This window comes from Acinonyx jubatus, chromosome B2, assembly GCF_027475565.1.
Source record: "Acinonyx jubatus isolate Ajub_Pintada_27869175 chromosome B2, VMU_Ajub_asm_v1.0, whole genome shotgun sequence".
NCBI lineage: Eukaryota > Metazoa > Chordata > Mammalia > Carnivora > Felidae > Acinonyx > Acinonyx jubatus.
Genome location: NC_069385.1, coordinates 145,069,150 through 145,094,133, shown reverse-complemented (window position 1 = coordinate 145,094,133; position 24,984 = coordinate 145,069,150). Strand labels below are relative to the sequence as shown.

The window sequence follows — 24,984 nt, the reverse complement described above, 5'->3', positions numbered from 1 at the left end:
TTTAAATTGTCTTCTTGGATGCTTGGGCAGCTCAGTCAGTTAAGCGTCCAACTCTCGGTTTGGGCCCAGGGCATGATCTCGCGGTTTGTGAGTTCGAGCCCCACACCTCTCTCTCTCTACCCCTCCCCTGCTCGTGCTCCCTCTCTCTCAAAGTCAATAATAAACTTAAAAAAATTGTCTTCTAAGATCAAAAGTTACAATTTGGTGTAGAATAACAGTACAAACAACGTGCCTTCAGACTCCATTTGAACTGGCTGGCATCAGACATCCCCCAGCTTTCTCCCTCTGCAGTCTTACCTTAAGCAGCATGCAAAACCAAGGTGAAAATCAGGTGTGGAGTTAGAGACATTCACTGGATGTCATTCATTTTTTTTTTTTTATTAAAGATTTCACACCCAACGGGGCTCAGACTCACAACCGCTGAGATCAACAGTCACATGCTCTACCAACTGAGTCAGCGGGGGCCACTGGATGTCATTCTGCGAAAGGTCTGGTTTCTGATGGGTGACGAGAAGGCAGCGGGTTGCGATAGCCTGAGCATTATGTATGCTGTGTAATTCAGCTGTATATGTTCCATTGAAAACTCTTCTCTTCTGAAACTTGCTTTACAGCATCTGTGAGCCTGGAGCTGGGTTTCTGCCTGGCACTGATACAGTGATGCACCCCCCACCCCGTGGGGCATGCCTGAGAACTTACATTTGGCTGTGCATTTCCTCATCTTGTTAGTTTTCAGAAACTTTCAGAAGCAACTGACATCTTGTAAGTTATAAGTCAGGTGTGGAGAGGTCTCAAAACTTCCTCCAGCAAAGTCCAGCTGAATAACTCCATGCTGGGTTAGAGGGCAGGAGCCTACACTCAGATCCGTAGGGGACCTCTGAAAAGAACTCACGCGGTGGCAGGTCTTGCTGCGGACAAGTGAAAAGGCACGGCTGGGTCAGAATTGCGATCTGCAAGCCTCCGGGGAGCCTGCACAAGCCTCACCTACCGACTCCTTTCCGGCTGCCCTACCTCGTGCTTCTGTTATCACTGCACCTGCCGCTGTGGTGGGTTGTAACCAGCTCGAGTTGAGGACCAGAGATTGTCACTGCTGGTGACCTGAAATCATGAAGGTACACTCAGAAAAAGAATCTGGGACATAAGTCAGGATTTCATCTGTTGTGCCAACAGGTAAAATCCTCATCGGAAGTCAGATCTGAAAAATTCTCATTCTGCTGCATTTGTTGAATAGTTCCAAAATCAATGTCTAAGTGTTTCCTAGTCCCGTATAAGCCACTACTGATGTTATTTGGAAAGAACCTTGAATGGTATCCAGAAAGCATCACATTTATTTCCTGAGATAACCAGTGGACTCACTGGTGTCTTGGGTCACCATCATTTCCTAATTGTCACAGTATTATCTTGCTAATGACTGCCTTTGTGCGTAGATTTTTCTAAAGAGCTTCTTTCCGAGGCTGCGGTATTTGAAACAGGGTAGAGAAACTCACACTCCTTTTGTTGCATCATAGAGCTCAGAAGGAGACCAGGATTAAGGGATCCTTATTTAAAGTTAATTTGGCAGCGGATTTTTTTCCAGTTGTGCTGCTTTTAGTCCTTATTAGTACAAGATCGTCTATGGCTGGGGAAGGACGTACGTCACACAACACAGCTGCTCCAGTGGTCGGCATGAAAGGGGACTTCCGTTTTGTCTTTGTAAATGCTCTGTTCCTTCTTCGTTTGGGAGAGGTCTCGAGTGCGGTGAGAATTATCTAGCCTGCCATGTTTAAGAACTAAGAGTGCATTCGATCAAGCCCAGGTCTGTTGCGTTTCCTTGGTGAGAAGCCCGTGAGCCATCCTGCCCCTGCCTTCAGGTTCAATTGTCTGCACGTGGTCCTTGGCCCAACAAAGCAGCCCGGTCCTGCCACGCACAATTCCGAACATTCTTTTTCCTTTGACACCCTAGACCAATAGGTGTAAAGTCCAGTTTGTGGTTAGGTCCCAAGATGCATTTCTTGGGTTCAGATTTCAAGTACGAAATGGAGGTTGGAGTATGGCTGGCGTAACTGCTGAATCGAAGCAGCAGTTGAATGAAGGTAGAGTAGAGATCCCCCTTTCCCTTTCTCATTGTTCAGGGTAATACACCTGATGTGTATTTAACCTCTCTTGGAAATCAGTGCCGGGAATCTGGAAGAATCATCCAGCAGATTCCTTAATTGGTGGATGAACCACATGCCCATAAAAGAAGAGTTTGTAAGGGAAGCCGGTGCGGCTTAGGACAGATTCTGGCGGGGGGGGGGGGGGGGGGAAGCCATCAACTCCATCAATTCTTTAGGGAGGCGGTGCCCAGGCAGAGTTTCAGTGCCCCTGTGGCTGATGCTGAAGATCAGCTGTGCCTCCATTAAGGTGAAGTTCATATCCCCTCTCACGTATAACACCTGAAACGGAAACCCTAGGGAATCTTCCACAGGCGGGGAAGCGGGAAAGACCAACACGTCTACAGCGACAACCAATACAAAGCCATCCAGAGCCTGAACTGTGACTTCCCTTACGCCTTTCTGGCTTCTCTGAGTTTTCCTCCATGGCTGCTGTACATCTCTGTTAGCTGAGGAGGATTTTAAGGCAACACCCAAAAACCTCTTCCCAGGTAGGTGATCCTGAGCCTATAAACTGCCAGTTTGTCCTGCCTTATGAATAAGATCTTGTGGAAGAGGTGCCAGGCTATCCAACTGGGGCAACTCTGTACTAGGCGAGTGTCTCTGTCGCTTGGAAAGGTTCGATCTGATTCCTCCAATTGGATGTGGTTTCCTGTGTTTCCCGTGTGAATTTCTGTGGTGGGGGTTGGGGGGCAGGTGGTGGCGGGGCCTGGGCTGCCCCACCCTGCCCCAGCCCTGCCCCCAGGACTCTCCCCATGGAGCTTTGATGCCGATAGCATCACGTCTGTGGGCAGGTCCCTGACCCTGGAGGGGATGGGAAGGGTGGTCCCGGGCAGGCTCTGCAGGACCTTCCCAAGCCACCCCACATCTTCCATCAGCTACGAGTACTGGGCTTGGAGGAGTGAAGAAGCGCCCAGAGAATCCCCTGGGTTTCTGACATGGATTTCACCGCCCCCCTGGCCACCACCCACATGGTATCAGGATCCGTCACCCCGGCCACAGAGCACTCCCCTTCCATGACCTTTTTTCAGGGGTGGGAGGAGCCCAAAAGGTCAAGTGCTTGATTCAGATTCCAATTAAAACGAGTCATTGTTCTTGGCATTGAGACCTCCAAACCGACATGGCTCAGAGCTGTGAGGATGGGAAGCAAATGTCTCTCAGCTGAGTCGTTAGAGGTAAGAATGTGGGAGAAACAGCCCCGTGTATCCGTTACTATATATCTGATAGACTCTTTCCTGTTCTCAACTGGCACCATTCATAGCTGCATTTTTAGTAAGCCTGTTACCTTGACCTTGCAAGGCTTGTCACCGTGATCTATTTTCCAGACGGCTTTGGGTTACCTGGTGAAACCAGTGAATTCTGTGGGCAAGAGTCCACTGCTGTGCTGCTTTTTTTTTTTTTTTTTTTTTTTTCCGCTGTGGAATGAACGGATGAGGAGCAGTGCTGTATGGAATGGTATGCTGGTGGGTAAGGGTTTCCGCATTTTCACAGCTGATGGTGCTGGCTACTACAAGTTCTGGAAGGAAAATCTAACCCATATTGAGAATAGTGTCTGTTGTGATGAGGACAGATCACTTGCTTTTGTAAGATGGAAGGGGTCCAGTATAATCCATCTGGTGGGTGGTTTCTCCCTGGGAAATGGGGCAGTATTGGAGAGTCGGTGTTGGTCTCAGCTATTGGCAGATTAGACATCCGGTAATGGTGGTAGTCAGTGTTGGAGAAGAGAAACCCGTGTCGTTGACCCCATCATGGGCCCTCTTTGTCTGGGAGAAGAGGCTAATGCAAGGAACGTTATCTTGTCCATCTACAGTGCTTGCCCACTGGTGAGCATTTGCGTGGGGTACAAATATCCACGTTTTGTGCCTCTTTGACAAGAGCCATTCACAGCCCTCCTTGACTGGAAGCATTCCTGCCAGTCAGAAACAACCCAAGCATGCCTTCTATCACCCCTCAGTCAACCCTGTAGAGAGAATTTAAGCAGTGAGACTTTAAAAAGAAATAGGAAGTGTCGGCCACAATAACAGATTGCTTGATCTCACGGGACTTTCTCAGAACCCTCATGAAATGCATCTTAGAACTATCTAGGGGGCGGGGGAAGGGGCACGGAGGAAGCGCTTATTCATTGGCCTCTGTTCTGCACCCATCAAGGATTTCCTCCCGGAGCGTTGACTCTGCCACACGTTGGGTTTGTGTGTGTTATGTGAGTGCTTTTGAGCAAATTCCCAGGGCAGGGAAAATTCCTAGCTCACAGGGAGGTGCCGTCGGGTTGTATCTGCGTGAAAACGGGCAAAGAGGTCAGAAGTGGTGAATTTATAGGATGTGTACGAATTGGGAAGAGACTTGATTGCCTAATTTGCACACATATGATTATGTAGAAAGTCCCTGGGAAATTACAGAAAAGTAATAGAATCAGTAAGAGACTTCAATAGCATTTCTGGATAGATCAATGTACAAAAATCTGGTGTTTTTATATAACAATTGGAGAAGGTGTTCACTGCAAAATCAGTCTCTGTGGCAGGGGAATGCGTTGCACTGATTCGCCCGCATCTGGACTATCTGAACCAATCAAGAAGGCAAGAGGGATGGGACTATCCTGATTGGTTGAGGGGGCTGTCAGTCTTATCAAACCCTTTGCTGTTATCCAGGGTAACAGGTGGAATGAATGTCAGGAGACGGTGATTATGTACATCAGTATGAATTGTTTTTTACACATGCATTTGGGACCATGCTGTATGTAAAGCTAAACTATGTTTACATATATTTTGCAAGAGTAGCCTTATTTATATTAACAAAAAATCTTGACACAAGCCAAATACTCAACAAGAGGGGAATAGCAAAATGGGATATTATATAGCTACTAATAAAGACAAATTATAGCCTGAAGTTTCCACAGCTTGGAAATACCTGGGAGTGAAGCAGATGGTAAGAAGTCATGTTTATACGGTGCTTTTTTCTATCTAATTCAAAGCCATCTCTAGTTATGTCTTTCCTGATGCAGAGAATGTGAACTTTGGGCAAGAACAAGGTGTTCTCGGAAACACTATTCAACACTGCACAGTCAGGTCTAACAACAACCTCATCGTTCCCCTTCACAGTTTTCAGATTTCCAACACGATGAATGTGCTTGCGAAGGGCTTTTTTTTTTGTATTTTTGGTAAGTCCTGTTGTATTCGTCGTCCTCGTCCTATTCTGTTTCCTCCAAAAGAGCATTAGAACACATCAGAATCGGCAGACTAGACTGGTAAGCAGCCTCAATGAGGTGAAGTAAGAGTGGAAGAAAGTCATGTGCCGATGATGTGGGGAAGGAGTTAATTCGGTAACGTCCAAGGTCCCGTTCTTGTTTTTTAAAAATTGTGGTAAAATATATACAACATAAAATTCATCATCTTAACCTTTTTTGAGCATACAATTCAGGGGTGTTAAATGCGCTCACATTGTTCTGTCAGCATCACTGCTAAGCACCTACAGAACTTTTCCATAGTATCAACTGAACCTCTGTACCCACTAAACAGTAACCCTCCTCTCTCCCCTCCCTTCAGTCCCTGGTAATCACTATTCCACTTTCTTTATGGACTTGCTTCTTCTAGAAGCCTCTTAAAAATGGAACCACACAATGTTTGTCTTCTTGTGTCTGGCATATTTCACTTTGCGTAAAATTTTCAAGGTCCATCCATGTTCAGAATTCAAGGTTGAGCATGTATTGGAATTGCAGATCTTTTTAAAGGCTGCATAATATTCCATTACATGGGTATACCCCATTTTGTTTACCCATTGATTCATCGTTAAATATTTGGGTTGTTTCTTCCTTTTGGGCGTTGTGAGTAATGCTGCTATGAACATTGGTATATAAATAGTTGTTTGGGTCCCTGCTTTCAGTTCTTTTGGATAGATGTCTTTGGATGAGAAGCAGAATTGCTGGGTCATGTGGGAATTCTATATTTAAGTTTTGAGGAACCACAATACTGTCTTCCATATTAGTTGCACCATTTTATATTTCCAGCAGCAATACATAATGATTGCAATTTCTCACATCTTCCCAACACTTGTTATTTCTGGTGGGGTTTTGTGTGTGTGTGTGTGGAGGGGGGGGGGGCTTTTGCATTTTCCCAATGATGAGTGATGATATGTGGTCTTCCGTGGGAGGTTTCTTTCAGTCAACAAGTGGAATCTGGGGACTCATCCACATTGTTAAACACATTAGCGGTTCCTTCCTTCTTGCGGCTGAGTGGTTTTCTACTGTGTGAATGCGGACCGTTCAACTATTCTCTTAGATTCTCATGGATGCCATCCGAGCTACTTCCCGTTTGAGGCTATCATGAATAAAGATAAAGACAGTATGAGCAGTTTTGTATGTTCTTTTCTGTGGCTCTGTGCTTTCGTTTCTCCTGGATAAATATCCAGGAGTAGAATTGCTGGTTTCTAGTGTGAGCATCTGTTTAGTTTTATAAGAAACTGCCAGACCTTTTAGAGAGTGGCAGTGGATTTCACTCCCGCCAGTAATGTAGAAGAACTGTGGCGGATCTATATCTTTGCCAGCATTTGGTGTTAGAGTCTTTAAATGTAACCATTCTGATGAGTTGTAGTGGCATCTTACTGTGATTTTAATTTGTGTTTCTCTGTGACCGTGATCATTAATCCCTGATGATCAATGATATTGAACATCTTTTCGTGTGTTCATTTCCCATCGATAAATCTTCCTTTGTAAAACATGTGTTCAAATATTTTGCCTGTTAATTAATTGGATTGTTTGACCTTCTTTTATTGAGTTGTAGGAATTCCTCATCTATTCCAATTGTCAGTCCTATGTAAAATCTTAGTGTTTTTTTTTGTTTGTTTTTGTTTTTAATTTTTTTTAATGTTTATTTATTTTTGAGACAGAGAGACAGAGCATGAACGGGGGAGGGGCAGAGAGAGAGGGAGACACAGAATCGGAAACAGGCTCCAGGCTCTGAGCGGTCAGCACAGAGCCCGACACGGGGCTCGAACTCACGGACCACGAGATCATGACCTGAGCCGAAGCCGGATGCTTAACTGACTGAGACACCCAGGCGCCCCTGTAAAATCTTAGTTTTGAGAATATCTTCTCTTGGTCTGTCATTTGTCTATTAATTTTTTAATACTGTCTTTTGATGGACAGAGTTTTAAATTCTGGTGAGGTCTAATTTATCAATTTTTCTTTTATAGCTATGGCTCCCTTTGTCATTTCCAAGAAACATTTCTTTGCTCCCAAGCCATGACTGTATTGTTTTGTTTTCCTTCATAAGCTTTATAGTTTTATTCTTTATGCTTAGACCTATGGTCTACTTCATAGTAACGTTTGTGCAAATGTGGGGTAAAGGTCAGTGTTTCTTTTTCTTTCCATATGGATGTTCGGTTATTCTGGCACCATTTATGGGAAAGACTTTTCCCATTGGGCTGCCTTGGGAATTTCGTTGCCGAAAATCAGTCCATCGATATAAGTATGGCCTTGCGTCTAAGCTCTGCTTCATCAGTGTGTTCTTATGCTTGCACATTGTTTTGATCCCACACTTGATAGTAAATCATGGAGACACCTAGTACTAGCCCTCCAAGCTTTGTTCTTTTTTCAGTTATTTGGCTATTTTAAGCCCTTTTCATTTATATGTAAAGTTTGGGATCAACTTGTGGGTTTTCCTGAAAGAACCCACCAGGATTATGATTGGGATTACACTGGGTCCAAATTTGGGGGAGAATTGGCACCTTCACAATATGGAGTCTTATGAACAGGTAGGGTTCTCTATTTATGTAGGTCTTTTTAATTGCTCTCAGTAATATTTTTGAGTTTTTTGATGTCGAGGTCTTGCATATCTTTTGTTAAATTTGTCCCCAAGCATTTCATTTTTTTAAAAAAAGTTTATTTATTTATTTTGAGAGAGAGAGAGCACAAGCAGGGGAGGGGCAGGGAAAGAGGGAGAGGGAGAATCCCAAGCAGGCTTTGACTGTCAGTGCGGAGTCTGATGCGGGGCTCGGACTCACAAACTGCAACATCATGACCTGAGTTGAAACCAAGAGCCAGGCACTTAACCTACCGGGTCACCCAGGTGCCATGCAAGCATTTCATTTTTTGATACTATTGACAATGGAATTTAAAAAACGTATTTCAAATTGTTTGCAACTGGTATGTAAAAATACAATTGCTTCTTATATATTGACCTTGTAGCTTACAGTTTTGCTAAATTCATTTATTCTAGTAGTTGTTTTGCAGATGACTTAGGATTTTTTCACATTGATGATCGTGTCATTTGCAAATAGGAATAGTTTTATACATTCCTTCCTGATTCTTATGTTTTTATTTGTTTTTCTTACTTAATTGCACAAGGGCCTCCAATACAACATTGAACAGAAGCAGAGAGTAGACAGTCTTGCCATTTTGTTATCTTAGTGGAAAACATTTACTACTTCATCTTTAAGTATGATGTTAACTGTAGGTATTTTGCAGATGCCTTTCTTGAATTGAAGAAGGTCCTTTCTAATCCTAACTTGCTGAAATTTTATCATGAATAATATTGAATTTTGTCAAATGCTTTCTTTTGCATCTACTAAAATGATCATATGATTTTTCTCCTTAATTCAGTTGGCACAGTAAATTACATTGTTTGATTTTCAAATATCCTTGGGTAAACTCCAGTTGGTCATGACGTACTATCTTCTTGCATACTGATCGATTCGACTTGCTAAAATGCTAAGAGCTTTCTTTCATCTATTTTCTAGCAATTTTATGTTATTTTTATTTAAAACTTTATTTTACTTTTGAGAGAGAGAGAGACAGAGACAGAGTGTGAGTGGGGGAGGGGCAGAAGGAGAGGGAGACACAGAATCCGAAACAGGCTCCAGGCTCTGAGCCATCAGCACAGAGCCCGATGCGGGGCTCGAACTCAGAAGCCATGAGATAATGACCTGAGCCAAAGTCTGATGCTTAATCAACTGAGCTACCCGGGCGCCCCTACGTGTAGTTTAAATTGTTTTTTTTTCACCTCACACTTCCTCATGACATTAAATATTCTCTAAAACCATGGTTGTTGTTTTTTTTTTAAATCAAACTATGGAATAGTATTATAGAGCATTGGTTATATTTTAATTTATCTATTTTCATATTGTCTGATAAACAGGTTGCATATATTACTTTATGTGGAATGAAAGAGAACAGTTATAATGATGTATGGCAGGATTATCATGGAGATATCTACCAGCTTCTGAAAAGACTGCCCAGATTAGGTGTCTGGGCTTGAACTGAGTTCTAATGATAAGAGAGTGCCGAGTTTCTTCATTAAGAAAGGAAGGGAGAAAGGGAGGGAGGAAGACAGGCAAAGGAAAGAAAGACAGGTAGAAGAGGGAGGGAGGGAAGGAGGTGGGAAGGAAGAGAGAAAGGAAGAAGAGGAGGAAGGAAATGGTCATCCACACCATGCTCGTATCTGGTTGACATATACTATGTTCTGGTCCATTTTCCAATCCAGTGGTAAAACACTTAAAAAAAGAATCTCTTCCCAATATAGTTCATTCTTTCCTTGCAAAATTTTTCTCATTATTTGACTTCAACTCTTTTCTCCTTGTTTGACTTTTATTATTTTTAGCTGATGAAAAGCCAAACAACTCACTGCAAACTTGCCACGAGGTAATGGGAGGAGCCATGGGGAACAGCATTCCAAATGTCTCATGGCGAGTTGATTACACGTCACGTCTATGTTTCTCCTCTGCTTGGCCCTTGGATGACGAGAAACATACACAGACATGTGTGCTGTCACATCTCCAGTTCCTCTTGTGGATTCAATTGCAGTGTGTCCTCTAAAGTCTCACCAAACACACTTGGCAGGGGACTGTTGCCTCATTTGGCCTTTCTCCTTTGAATGGCCTACAGCAGAATATTTCCATTTCCTAAATTCTTCACTCGTATGCCACTGTCTTACTACTGAGTGGTATTTAAGAATGAAAGATTGGGGGCGCACCTGGGTGGCTCAGTTGGTTAAGCGTCTGACTCTTGATTTCGGGTCAGGTCATGATCTCATGGTTTATGAGTTCGAGCCCCATGTTGGGCTCTGTGCTGACAGTGCAGAGCCTGCTTGGGATTCTCTCTCTCCTCTCTCTCTGTCCCTCTCCTGCTCATTATCTCTCTCGCTCTCACTCGCTTAAAATTTCTTTTAAAAATGAAAGATTTTGAAGATCTTTATTATTCATTTACTGGTCGCTTTTTAGTATTACTCGTACGAGCAAGAGGAAGTTATTCTGGGACTGCTGTGCCTGTTGTCGGGCCCCTAAATCTTCTCAGGTGAGGCTAATCCTTGTGTTTGTGCACCATAGCAATGCATGTTTCTTTTCTGTGCCTCATCTTTCACATCTGAGAAATGGGTATAAACTTGCACTTCTTTCTGCCGTGCTTTGCTAATCAAATGGAATCATCTAGGTAAAAGTGATCTACATGTTCACAAGTGGTGGATGCCTTATGTGAATAAGTGCCCCTCATGAGTAATGACGGCTGTCGCTGAGCCACGTCCCAGATACGTGGTAGGTCTCACACCGAGTGCTTTATTGACACGATCTCATTGTAGTCTCACAATCCTGTTCTTCACATTTCAGAGACAAGGAGTGTAAGTAGGTCACCTAGCAGCACACGGAGGCATCTTCAAGGTCCTACTGTATGTCTCCCCATATTTATCGAGTGTGCAGTGTCAGATGTGATGATGTCACTTGGATGGTCTCCAAATAGAAGAATGTCTGTGATTACTTACGTGCCCCCCCCATTGGTTTAGCTACAGCCTAAATGTAACTGGTGTGTGTAGCACTTACTGCATGCACACTCACACCACCTCACTGAATCCCAGCAGCACCGCACTAACCAGAGCAGAGGTTAACCTCACTTGATTCGTAGCGAGGCCGTGCCTCTCACAGGGGCGGACGGTCCCCACCACGTGCCACGTGCCCATCTTTTCTTAACTGGGTGTTGGGTCTCTTCCTATGTGCTTGCTGACCTATAGTGTGTCTCGGGGAATGGAAATGAGCCATCAGTCACTCTTCTTAAATATCTAACCGTCCCAGAGCAGAATTCTCTTCTCAGCCGTCCTTCAAGGGATCATGGGTGTATTTTTGGCGATAATTCTCCCACACTGATGGTTCTCATTCCTGGGGGCCATCTTAACCTTCTACGGTTGCCGTAACAGATGACCACAACCTTAGGACAACACACGTACTGCTTGGCAGTTTTGTAGGCTAGAGTCCAGTGTGGGTCTCCCTGGAATAAAATCAAGGCGTGGGCAGGGCCGCGTTCCTTGCCAGAGGCTCTGGGGGAGAGTCTGTTCCCTTGCGTCTTGTAGTTCTAGGGGCTGCCCACATTTCTTGATCCGTGGCTCCTTCCTCATCATCACATCAGCAGCAGCAGTAGGGGGGTGCCTCTTACGTGGGGTCAGTCTGGCCTGCCTCCTGCCTCCCTCTTCCACCTTTATGGACCCCATGACTCCGCTGTGCCCAACTGGACAGTCTAGGATAATCTCTCTATCTTAAGGTCAGCTGATTAGCAATTTCATCTGCAAGCTGATTCTCCCTTGCCACCCAACCTAATGTATTCATAGTTTCCAGGGGTCGGAACGTAAATATCCGTGGGGGCCATCGTTCTACCAAATGAGCCTGCCACCGGGGCTCATTTATGCCTCAAATGAAGGATGGCATCCATTTGCATAAGTCGTCGGAGTGACTTTACTTTGTGGTCTGCAGATCTGTTTCCACCATGGGAAAGGGGAGAGTTGCCCGTTGGCTTTCAGTTAAGTGGGTGGGGGCATGCTCGCTTGCTCGCTCTCTCTCTCTCTCTCTCTCTCTCTCTCTCTCTCTCACACACACACACACACACACACACACACACACACTCACACATCCACTCACTCACACTGCTCCTTAAGGAGAGGAGCAGGGACATGAGCTAGTGTGCCCCCTGCTGGCCAAAGGAAGGTGGGCTTTGCTTTGCAGAGGCCCTGGGGAGTCATTGTGTTGGGCACGGCTGCTGTTCCTTTTTGTTTCCTCTGTGTTGGTTGAGAAAGTCCTGAGATAATTCAGGCTTCCCTCCCACTGTGTCCGCAGCCCCTCACTTCCTTTTCACATTTAATATATAGTGGCTCCCCTTTGCACGCGAAATAAATTTCAAACGCCCACGCATGGCCAACCAGGTTGTTCATAATATGGTTCCTGCCCTCTTTTAAAACCTCAATGGGTTATAATTTCCAGATTGAGTTAGATACCAAATCGAATACCCAGGGTGAGGTAGAGACATCAGTCAAGGGATTTAGTTGCAAAAGCAATAAAAGCAGACCTACTTTAGTTCATGCAAGCAAATAAGGACATTTGTTAAAGGCTATCCAAGGGTCAAAATCCTAAAGGATGAGGGTCCAGGACCAGAATTGTATAGTACTGAATGCTTCAGTGCCTGGACAGAGACCTGGACAAGGGATATAACTGCCAGGTGGGCCAGAGCTGCCTCTGCACCCTGAAAGCCTCCCCACCACCCTTTCCAGAAAGTTCTTCCTGGCACCTCCTATTTTTGTGATTCTCCTGAACTGATGATTGACCTGAGTACTGCTAACGGACAGGGTCCAGGTCCATATCTTTACCCCAGCCACACCAAGGAGGTTGGAAAGTGGCTTTCTGTCTTCTGTGCTGGGAAGGCAGGGACTCAACTAGGGTGAAATTCCCCAAATATCCAGGGTGTTAAAAAGTTGGCAGAAATGTTTGCTGTAGTAGGTAGTCAATACGGAGTGCCTCTTTTCCCCAGAGAAAATAACATATTAGAATGGGCACATGCGTAAACATCCATAAGCAGAAACCACTCTATCACCTGTGAAATCCACTGTGAGGCTATGTGATGAACGCTTTCAAACATACACTCCGCTTCACCTCAGTCAACCTCCTGGCTGATCCTGTGTGGGCTGTGCTTGTATTTGTTTCTTCAACTCCCTCCTCAATTCTTTCGAAGCGAATCTCACACGCTAAGTCTTTCCATTCATAAATATTTTGGCATGTATCTCTAAGAGATGAGAATTACTTGTGAATTTTTGATTGTGGGGAAGCAACATGGCAGAGCCACATGTCCAATTTTTGCATGAGTTCTCAGAGTCTCCTTTAGCAAAACCAGCATTTCTCTAGCAGAGATACTGAAATAGATGACTCACATTCCTCAGGAGCCTATGAGCGATTCATTCACTCATCTGTTCACCCATTCAGCCAAAGGCTAGTAAGTACCAGTGACTTTTCCCACACTGGGCTTGACACAGAGGTGAATAAGAACATAGTCATTGCTTTTGTGGAGCTTTAAGAGAGCAGAGAAAGGCCTGAGGTATAAAAGAACAAAGCTGATGTGAACTAATAGTCCGAAAATGATGAAGAGACACCATAAGGCAGCAGGCAGGGTATCACAAAATGAATCAAGAAAACAGTAGACAAAATCCTCTGTTTTTATGAAAGATTTTTGCTACGCCGTCTCACAGTCACTCGTGGGTAGAAATTACATACCCATTTAAGGTAATTGAGTATCTTTGTGGATTATTCAATCCGAGCACAGAAATTTGAAACAAATTTTAAAACAGAGAAAGAGAACACTGCCCAACCCATTTGCTAAAATTTCTACGCAGGGGAAATCATAAGATCGCAGAAGCCCCCAGTGTATTGTTTATTTGTATGCCAATTTTGTATGTTGCTCCGAGTTGTATCATTCCATGGGGGTATGCTTGTGGGTGTGCAATTGCACTGATTTCCGAACCCAAAGAGGGAAGATGTCTGACTCATGGCTATAACAAGTTGTTGTGGCTCTGGGGAGAGAAATACAGCTTTCAGGTTTATAAGTAAAACATGTAAAAATAGTCCCAGGGGTGCCTGGGTGGCTCAGTCAGTTGAGCATCTGACTCTTGATTTTTGGCTCAAGTCCTGATTCCAGGGTCATGGGATTTGGCCTTGTGTTGGGCTCTGTGCTAAGTGTGGAGCCTACTTGGGATTCTCTCTCTTCCTCTGCCCCTCCCCCCCTGCTTGCATGCATATGCTCTTTCTCTTTCTCTCTCTCTCTCTCAAAAAAAAAAAATTAAAAAAAAAAGTAGTCCCGGAACTAAGCTGAATTTTACAATTTTTATTCAGATTTTGTAAGCAAACAAGTGATGTTCAAACCCTCCACTTCTATCATTTTCAGTAGAGATTGAATTGCCAACAGTGAAAGAAATCCATGCAGACAAGATAAGTTGGTCTAGTGTTTTGGACGATACTCAAATTGCTGAACTGTGCATCTGAACATAGTATGACATACATCAGAGGGCATATCCTAACCCAACACCATCCAAGGTGTCTTGAGTGAGGATGCTTGGATGTACAGAGCGCAACATTTTACATAAAAAGAAAGGGCAAAAGTTATGACCTCCTAAGCAAAGTTTGCCCAAGTTTCCCATTGTTCGGACAAGCATGGCAAGTCAGGCGGGAATGAATGGCCAGTCCCTCTGAGTGATCAGGCCCTTGGTCAGGTTCTTCCTTAAACGAGTCGTCTGATTTGGAAATTACTATCAAAGAGAAGACCGCGGGAGTGACCAAGGAGCTCAACATCAGATCTTGATTTTAAAGACCTTAGACCAACGCATCAAAACCCTTCCTGACACCGGGCATTTGAATGTGACCTGCTGGAGTGCCAGCGAAAACCGGGCTGTTTCGTGCTGGCCCTACGCTTTCTTGGAAGATGCTGTGACAAGTGAGGAAAGGGACAGGAAGGGCGGTGCCTTTGTCCACGGAGAGGGGATGTCAAACGGCCGTCTGGCCTGAAGTGTGACACTTCGGTGTGACTGCTGTGCACTATATACCCGGGGCTCTGGAAGGAAACCCTCATTTCCGGGAAAGAGATACAATTCACTGGCTCCACCCTCTTCACCATGAAAACAGACTGGAAGCTGCTGATATTATTTTATTTTACTTATTTATTTTTAATTAATGAAATTATTTCTAGATAGCACGTGTGCACAGGGGAGGGGCGGAGCGACAGTATCCCAAGCAGGCTCTGCACTGTCGGCGTAGAGCCCGATGCAGAGCTCGAACTCACGGAGCGTGAGATCATGACCTGAGCTGAAATCAGGAGTTGGGTGCTCAACGGACCGAGCCATCTAGGCGGCCCAAATCTTATGTTTGTTGTACACCTGACTCCTGTGTCCTGGCTGGGTCAGAAAGAGTTAACCTAGCAGGAATGAACCGTATCCTCTGACAGGCCTGCTTACGAGGGAGGTCGGCCCTGGGCTAGCAACTGGGAGCCTAGATTTGGGGAGGGTGCCCACTCACTGTGCTTAAACCTTTTGTGCAAACAGTGTGCTTTATCCTGAATGCCTGCTTTTCTTCCGCGAGTCTGGAATCTGGGTATATGCCAAACGGCTTATTCTTTCAGATTTCTTTAGGCAAACATGGATCCCATTACTCGTATTATTCCTGTTCGTGCACAAATATATCTTAGTATTTGGTATTTTGTATCACATATAGAGCAACCTCATTGTTTTAAAGAGTGGCTTGGGGGCACCTGGGTGATTCAGTCAGTCAGGCGTCCAACTCTCGGTTTCGGCTCAGGTCGTGATTTCACGGTCCGTGGGGTTGAGTCCCACATCCGGCGTCAAGCCTGCTTGGGATTCTCTTTCTCCCTCTCTCTCTGCTTCTCCCTCTCTCGCTCTCTCTGCCTCTCTCTCAAAAAACAAAACAAGAAAAAAAATTAAAAAGTGGCTCGGTTTCCCATTGTTCAGATGTAACGTGTCCTGCTGAGCCAAGCCCTGACCGATGGACATCTGGCTTAGTTCTAAATTGAAGTTATCCTAAACAAGGCCGCCTTAAGTAAACTCTACATTTTAAAGAACAGTTGCTAATTTCTCCACTTCTTTAGGAGAAGTACTAAAAGCACTTTGTTTTTAAAGGCCTAGTTAATTCCTCTTAGCTGACTGCAAGATAGGCCTACTTAACCTGGAGATGTGGGCTGAGGGACTCTGAGTCATGTCACATGTGCAGACGAGGGCAGCTTCCGGGCCCAGACAAGTGTGGACTACCAACCAGCCAGAATCTAATTTTTTGAAAAAGGATTGAAACGAAAAAGCTGTGTCCAAACAAAATTGAGAGTGTGAAAGTTTGGGCAGTTGTATGTGTCTCCTTAAAAATTTGGCTGTAATGTCTGAACCCAGGTTTGGATCCTGATTTGATCGACAATATACATAAGACAACTGGGGGAATTTGACTGCTGACTGGATATTTGGTAATATTAAGGCAGTTTTACTAAATGTGTTAGATTCGGTGATGGTGTTGTAGTTATATTTACTAGAATTCTTATGTTTTAGAGATACATAGTGATATATGAGAAGATGAAATCATGATGCCTGGGGTTGGCTTTAGAATCCCCGATCAGTGGGGAGGATGGTGTGTGTGAGCTTGCGTGTGTGGGTGTGTCAGGGTGTGTGTGAGTGTGGGTATGCAGGTGGGGAGCGGGTGTGAAGGGGTGTGTGAGTATGCACAAGAGTTTGTGTGAAGGTGTGAGGGTGTGTGTGACTGTCATTGTGCATGGGGGGGTGGGTGTGAGGGGGTGTGTAAGCATGTGTAACAGTTTATATGAGGGTGTGAGGGTGTGTGAATACATGCGTGTGTGTGAGGGTAGGTACGGGTGTGAGAGTGTATGAGGGGGTGTTAGTGTATATGAGTGTGTATAAAAGTGTGAGGGTGTGTGACTTTGTGAGAGTGTGAGGGGTGGGTGTGAGTGGGTATGAGGGTGCGCTGGTGGGGGTAGAGATGAGTTGTTGAGATTGGGTCACGGAAGTTGACTCTATTGTTGTCTGCAGCAATCCCCAGGCAGACACGATTTTGTATTTTGCATATCGTGTATATCACGTGACTAAGCACGTTACCTTAATAAGTTGAAAGTTAGGCTTTGATGACTGGCTATTCCTGGTGGGGTGGAGAGAACTTGAAGAGAACGTAGGGGTGGGAAGAAGACCCAGCTCCAGGTCGACTGATTTTAATAAAAGAATTTTCCTCCTGGCCTTCATCCAGGGGTGAGGAGTTTTTTTTTGATGTTCAAGTCGCTGACTCATGGGAGGAGACGAAACCAAAACCAGACACTTTAATTTGATTTAAAAGTTTTTTTTAATAAACAGCATTGACTTTAAACGTCCAAGAAAGACATCACAAAATTTGAATCGGTAAGTGGGTGTGATGATCATAATAATGAGTGAGAAAGAAACATGCCCAAATCAATATTGCAAAGCATGATAAATAAAGTGGTGTCAAAAGTGATGTTAGAGTTGAAAGGAGAGAGAAGTTAATGCAATCAGTGGGGGGACTGGGGGGTGAGAGGCAGTGTGGGACGATGGTTTGTGGAAGCCAGTAGACCTGGATTCAGATCCACCTGTGCTGTGTCTGGCTGTGACCTTGCACTCTGACCTCTTGCTGTACAAACTGGATCCACTGACTATGAGTTACAGACCTCTCCATGTACTGATCAAAGCAGCGCGTTTATGGCTACCATATTTTCTAGCGCTGTGTTTGCATGTTCACACATTCATTTCTCAAAAAAATAAGAAGTAATATCTTTGAGTAAAAAAAAAAAACCCAAACAAACCCCTTTTTTGGCTGACCAGCATTCATTCCCTCTTCCTGACAACTCTGCCAATTTCGAATGCAGTAAAACCGTGCTTTGCGAGCATAATTTGTCCCAGAAATGTGCTCCTAATCCAAAGCACTTGTATCTCAAAGTGAATTTTCCCATAAGAAATAATGGCGGGGCACTTGGGTGGTTCAGTGGGTTAAGCATCCGACTTTGGCTCAAGTCACGATCTCACGGTTTGTGAGTTCAAGCTCTGTGCGGACAGCGTGGAGCCTTCTTGAGATTCTCCCTCTTTCTCTGCCCCTCCCCTGCTCACAGTCTGTTTCTCTCAAGATAAGTAAATAAACTTAAAAAAAAGGGCGGGGGGACTCAGATGATTTGTTCCACAACCCAAAAATATTCATATAAAAATGATTACAATGCTGTAATATACTATAAAATAGTAAAACGCAAAATATAAAGAAAAGTAAACAAATTAACCTGAACTTACCTTTGAAAACCTTCGTGGCAGATATGAGGGAGACAAGAGAGAGGAGGGTTATTGTGTAGGACAACTTTCACTATGCTAACAGGATCACTGCCATCTGTTGGCTCAATGGACTCTTTCTCTGCATGGGGGCCATTGTATACGCTCGCATGGATGTTGACTACAGCACAGTATTAATAAACTCTCATCATAGACGGTATTTAATGTAACTGGCAATAAGGCAGTAGAGGAAAGGGTCTATATCCGCCGGCAGCCTGATCTAGAATGAAGCAAAGCGTTCCTAAGCTCACTCTTTCTGGAAAAGCAAAAGACTGTCCATAGGTGCTTGGAAGTGACAAAAAATACACTAGTGCCTATTGTGAGTGCCTTCCAACATTCTGAAAAGTCACTGATCTCTGTCAAACACCACGGCCTGAGACCAAGCATCCAAGCATGGGAGAGGATCACCCACAACCCCGAGAGAGAGAGAGAGAGAGAGAGAGAGAGAGAGACAAGAGACAGAGAGAACCATTGGCTCCGTTGTGATCAGGTGACGTTCAGCTTCGTGTACGACTTGTAGTGCAAGACATCGCTCGTTTATCAAGTTAAAGTGTATTTAGAAAAGTTTGCTTGTCTTGCGGAACACTCAGAACAAGTTACTGGCTGTCCAAGGTTCTACTGTACTTGGCTCTGTTTCAAGTAGTGTGGGTGGGAGAGGAAATCCAGTGGGCTGCCTTTCACTCCAGAAGCTTCCTCCTCTGGGACCTGGGTGGAGCAAGCTCTCTGAGGTTCTGACAAGTGGCTGATCCCAGCGGCAACATCCCAGACAAAGCCGTGCCTGCCAGGAACGCGGTCCGATCCGATCGGTTAGCTCCCGATCCCAGCTCCCACTGGGAAATCGGTGCTGCCAATTTCCCAGGCTGCTTCTCCAAGGTGCCTCCTGGTTTGCAGAGAGCCAGCTGTTTCCTCGTGTGTTGGAGGTAACCAGGGTCAGGTGTTCCCCGTTAACAAGCAGAAACCCTCATGGTCTGGTCCACCGTGTGGCCAGTTAAGGGCTCCCAAGAAAGAAGCCAGTGGCCAGAAAGAGAGACAGAAAGCACTGTAAGCGAGCCCCTGTTCCAGGAGCAGGACGGGCTTACCTGAGCCAAGGTCAGCTGGGAGTTAGATGCCGACGTCCTGGGAAGACAGAGGAAGAAAGGCCTAGTTTTTACACCCAACCATTCCCCACCCCCCACAACGGCCACATCCACCTCTGTCACCTTATTGGCCTTCCTGCCGGGGCCTCTGCTTCAGGTCCTACCCTTTCCATTCAAAGGCTCTGAACTGTGGGAGGTCAATCTGCAACTTGTTCATTGTGTGCTTCCCCATCTACTAAGCAGAGGCCTCCTATCTCCCAACCAACCTGCTACCCGTGCCCGCCCCGCCCACCCAATGCCCTTCGCCAACAGGGAGGGACGGGCTCTCCTTCGTTTGGGTCCTGGGGACACACACATCAGCCTTTACCTCAGCCCTGATTGTCTCCACTGGACAATGATCTTAGGCTCAAATGCTCGGGTCAGGAGGAACTGAAACAAATTAAGACCTGGCATATTTTCATGGCGGTGCTCTTTTTAAACCAGCGAATACTCTGTAAGGCAGTGATTCTTTAATACAAATATACATGGACTTAACCATCCAAGCAAATCTGAACCTGTTCAAGTCATGACCCCAGCGGCTATGGAGCGATTCTAATTATGCTGCCATTTCTCCTCATAGTTCTGAAACTCATTTTTGGTAGTTTCTTTCAGCCTCTAAAGCCTGATTTTTCTCACTCACTGAATATGTTCTGAGTACCTAGCATGCTACAGATTTTGGGTCAGGGACCAGTGAAGAAGGGGTTATGGTTCTCAAACTCCTGGCCTCAGAAAGGACACAGATGGACAATTAGAAGAAGAGATCCAGATAATCCAATCTTAAATAATCAAGTGTGTTTAGGACTGTTTATAGTTTGCAAATATTCCTTGCACCATCCAAACACTATGAGCAAATTGGCATCTTTTCAGAGTAGTCATATCTCTAGCACCCGGACTGTGGCTTCCAGACATGCTCTCAACAAAAGAAACCAAGGCTTTTTTAGGAAAAATAGCTGATTGGGAGTCTGGAGCAGGAAAGTGCAATGTGAATGTGGAACGTGTTGTCCTAGAAGAGGCAAGGAGCTCTCAAATGCCATGGGGATCATCACAAAATGACCCGCGAAGGCCAATATGAAGAGATTCCCGCTGGCCAAATGGGTCAATTTGAGCATTAGTAAGAATAGTAACTGGAAAAAAGAAGGATTGTTATTGGAGATGGTGGCTACACTCATCACGGTATTTTGTGATGTATGTAATCGCCAGACCACTATGTTGTACCCTTGAAACAAATATAAAATTTGTTTTCAACTATACTTTAGTTTAAAAAAAAAGAATGGTAATTGATTGGATTCAAACTCATCAAATATGTTTAACTCACTGAGCTCAAAATGACACTAAAAAAAAAAAAATTGGAGGCTAGGGGAAAACGATGCCACCACCTCCCTTTCCTTGATAAACTGTACAACTGAGTAACTAAGTGGTACAGAAAGGGAAATTTAACTTACGAAAGGATTCCAATTAATGCATGAAACAGGAATGGTAGAATCAGGCCATCTTGCAAGCCCCTAATGAAACAATGGGTCACAGTGTTGAGCATCAGTGGTTTTAAACCTCACAAACAAGAGAGAAAGTCTGACTTTTCTGTAGGGTGAAAATCTTTCATCAATTAATATAGGACAACATGTCTCAAAGCAGGTTATGCTAAATATTGTCTATTAAATATTCTGCCAAAAAACTATTTTAATCTTAAGTAAGTTTGGGGAATGTGGAACACCGTATCCCTTCCTTCTTGATGATTCATCATGTACATTAGTATATTAAATTCTTATAAAAATTAGTATATTAAATTCCTTTAAAAAATATGAAGAAAAGAACACTAGTGCTTGACATCACAGTCCTCCTGATAGAAGAAACTAAACATTACAAGCAAAGCTCTTGTAAACGAAATTGAATCTGAATCTGAACAAGCCTCTAAAGACATCTAAAGGAAGTAAGTCCAAGGGACATATTAAATCATACCACAGGGATGCGATCTGCAAAATCCAGACAGTGAAAAATTTGGAGGGTCAAGCCACTTGGTTTCTTCTACCAATAAATTGTTAAGGGGAAAAAGAGAGACTGAAGGGAGTCTATTCATGGGGAGACCTTAAAGTTCTAGCAACCAGTCGTAAGGTGGGAAGCTTGTTTAGATGGTGAACTTTTTAATGCTAACGAAACCTCCATTTATGACAGGAGACAAGTAAAAATTGGAATACTGGATATTTAATAATAAGTAATGTTTTGGATGTGATACTGGCATATGGCTTCATCTAAAAAAGGTCTTTCCTTACAGAGATGCAGAGGTAAACGCAAGTGTGTGATGTAAGGGATTTGCTTCCAAATAGTGGACGGAGGGAAGCGGATGGGAGTCTGGATGGAGCGTGGGTTGGCTGTGGGTTGATGGTTGTTGGGCTGAGTGATGGGCGTATGGGATGCCATTATATTATTTTATTTACTTTGGTGTGTGTTTGAGTTTCTACATAGTAGAAACTTAAAAAAATTTTTTTTAATGTTTATTTATTTTTGAGAGAGAGAGACAGAGCATGATTGGGGGAGGGGCAGAGAGAGAGGGAGACCTAGAAGTAGGCTCCAGACTCTGAGCTGTCCGCACAGAGCCCGATGTGGGGCTCAAACTCACGAACCGTGAGATCATGACCTGAGTCGAAGTCGGATGCTCAACCGACTGAGCCACCCAGGCACCCCTCTGTAGTAGAAAACTTAAAAAAAGAGAGTGGCTATAATTTTCAGTTGGCTATGTACGTCAAACTGATAAGAGAAGGGGGTAGATCAAATTAAGTCTTTCTCATAAGAGAAATACCACACTGCCATCAGTGACTGCCCCCGGGGGTTAGGATGAGAGGGATAAAGCATGCTTACATGCTCCTGTAGACTTTTCCTTTTATGATGAATATGTATGTGCTTTTATAATATAGAAATCTTCAAGAAAAGATTTTTTTCCCTTTGTGTCTAATAACCTTGCTTGTGTGATCACAAATACCGAATTTCTTTTCTTTTTTTTTTTTGTACTTTTTATATATTTTTAAATGTTTACTTATTATTGAGAGACAGAGGCAGAGTATGAGCATTGGAGGGGCAGAGAGAGAGAGGGAGACACAGAATCTGAAGCAGGCTCCAGGCTCTGAGCTGTCAGCACAGAGCCCAACATGGGGCCTGAACCCACAAACCGCGAGATCATGACCTGAGCTGAAGTCAGATACTCAACCAACTGAGCCACCCAGGTGCCCCACAAATACCCAATTTCTTAAGGTAATGAAAGGATTTTTGCAATTAGGGTTCCTAAATTGAAGAGTATTACATGTTTTGACATCTAAAATTCTGAGGGTTTGTTTTTAAAGTCTCATGATCTGTTGAGTCATACACACAGTCAAATAGGTTATGCTGATTAGACATAAATCAATTTTGGAAAATGGATTTGGAGTCAAGGACTAGACCCGGAGACGCCCCACCCACTCCAAGGCTCCGTAATTTAGTCAGCTGTATGGCCAGACCCAACGGGGATCTGGGACACTGTATAAAATACTTAAGAAAAATGTGATCACGTTGCTTACTCTTTCTTGAGTGTCTAAGACATTCCATTTTTTTTTTGCTCATAGAAGCCAGGGTAGAAAGCACACAAAGTAATTTATGATAAGTTTTTAATAAGAGGTCCTCTTTGTTTTGGGGACCTGTGTCTTGAAATATTTTACCCCAGCAAGGAGGGGATTTATTCAGTTTACCTGAGGTCAGAGACAGTATGGTGTGATGGTAAATGTTTTAGCTTCTTAAATTTTTTTAAACATTTATTATTGAGAGACAGAGAGAGACAGAGCATGAGCATGGGAAGGACAGAGAGCGGGAAGACACAGAATCCGAAGCAGGCTTCAGGCTCCGAGCTGTCAGCACAGAGCCCGACGCGGGGCTCGAACTCACAAACCGCGAGATCATGACCTGAGCCAAAGTCGGACATCTAACCGACTGAGCCACCCAGGCGCCCCTAAATGTTTTAGTTTCTATGTGCCACAAACCACATAGCAAACATTTGTAGGGCAACCACTAGGTTTGCTGGGAGGTGTTATAGAGATAATTATGGCCATAACAACCATTTACTCAACAAATGTGATGTGTGACTATGTAGAGTGAGCATTATTATTTTGCTCACAGATGTGTAAAGTGAAACTCAGACATGAAGCTCATTTACTGCACAAGGGGAGGAGGCAGATTTGAACCAGCTCTCTTCCCCACCCGCCACCCCCCAGTTCTAAACCTTGGGATCTTAACCATCATGATGGAGGCACAGTGGAAAGATGGACAGTCATGTTAATGCATAAAGAATGACCTCACTCTTAGCAACAGTGGCCGTGTCATATGCTCTGTGTCTCACTTTTCTCATCTGTAAAGCAAACATACTAACACCTGCTACCTAGAGTTGCTTTTAGGATTACGTGATAAAATACATGTAAACTGTAAGAACACACCTGGCTTATCAAAAGTCCTCCATACATGTTATCTTTTCAAATATAATTGATAGGCAGGGGTTGATAAGTTGGTGGATTATGGCGTGGTTTCTCGGGGGAGCAGGTGCCCCATGATGACACAAGCCATAGGCTTATGGCTGGTTGCAGTGGTTGTGCGACCGAAAGATAGAAATGACACAGCGGTTCGTTCAGATGGGTTGCATGGGGATAGACGGGTGGGGACGGAAGGGTGGGCTGGGGTGGGAGAGGGTAGGAAGGGTAGGAAGGGTAGGAAGACTGCTAACAGGAAGACCCTGCTAACAGGGTCTCTGCACACCTCCCCGTGCCCAGGGGAGAGGAAATAGTCAATGCGGGAGATTACACGTGTGTGTGTTTCAAGAAAGACATTTCCAGGAGCAGCTGTAGTTGACGGTCATCGTGTGGCCGGGTCTGGCCTGGTTTTAAGAACATCCCAGGGTGAGTGTGGAAGGGCTCAAAAGTGGGCTCTGCCCGGGGCAAGGACAGTTGCGCAGGGGGCCGGGGGTGCAGCAGGGGCCTGGGCCTCCCAGCAGCCTCCTGGCCGCACCACAGGCAGGTGCACGGCTTCCCTAGCAAGGGCCCCCAAAGAACAAAACAGAACAAAACAAAAAGCAACCAAAAAAATCAAACCACTGAATGGAAGATCATTTAACTAAAACAGGTGTGTTTTTAGAGCTGTTCGCATTAAATATAATACTTTTATTCTACTTAGGTTTACTAAAAGTCAAATAAGCTCGTGTTATCCCTGTCATAGAATTTGTCAGCCAGGAAGAGAACTTAGAGATGATGGTCAGCTATTTAGCGTCTCATGAAATTTTCATGACTGATCTAAACATAATGATGAAGAGCAAGTGAATTAATGAAGTAAGATAAAAGTTTATAATTGAACTTTTCAATAATGTCTACTTAAATAGTTTCCCCATTTTTGCGGGGGGGGTAGGTAACTTAAAACCTTCGTTTTGTTCATTTAAATAAAGTGACAGTCATTAAATATTTAGATCTTTCCAAATAAGATAAAATACAGAAACATTAATTAATAGCCATAGATTTATCTGCTTCTGACTTCCTCTTAGAAACGAAAGATTTGGGATCTGTTAGTAAATGGGTTCTGTGCCATGATGAGAAATTTGCTATGAGGAGACATATGTTTTTTAACAAT

The 24,984-nt window shown here is 44.2% G+C and overlaps 1 protein-coding gene across 2 annotated transcripts in view; it reads left to right on the top strand.

The window, feature by feature from the left end:
- The first annotated feature begins 3,286 nt into the window (after positions 1 to 3,286).
- Positions 3,287 to 24,984, top strand: part of LOC106968428 (cytidine monophosphate-N-acetylneuraminic acid hydroxylase) — a 140,565-nt gene continuing 118,867 nt past the window's right edge. Inside the window, exon 1 of one of the 2 annotated variants that reach the window (XM_053223217.1) lies at positions 3,287 to 3,304. The gene's annotated coding sequence lies outside the window, so the exon portion shown is untranslated. Of the gene's footprint in view, positions 3,305 to 18,979; positions 19,162 to 24,984 lie in introns of those variants that run through there. The other variant, XM_015064780.3, reaches the window with a different exon arrangement.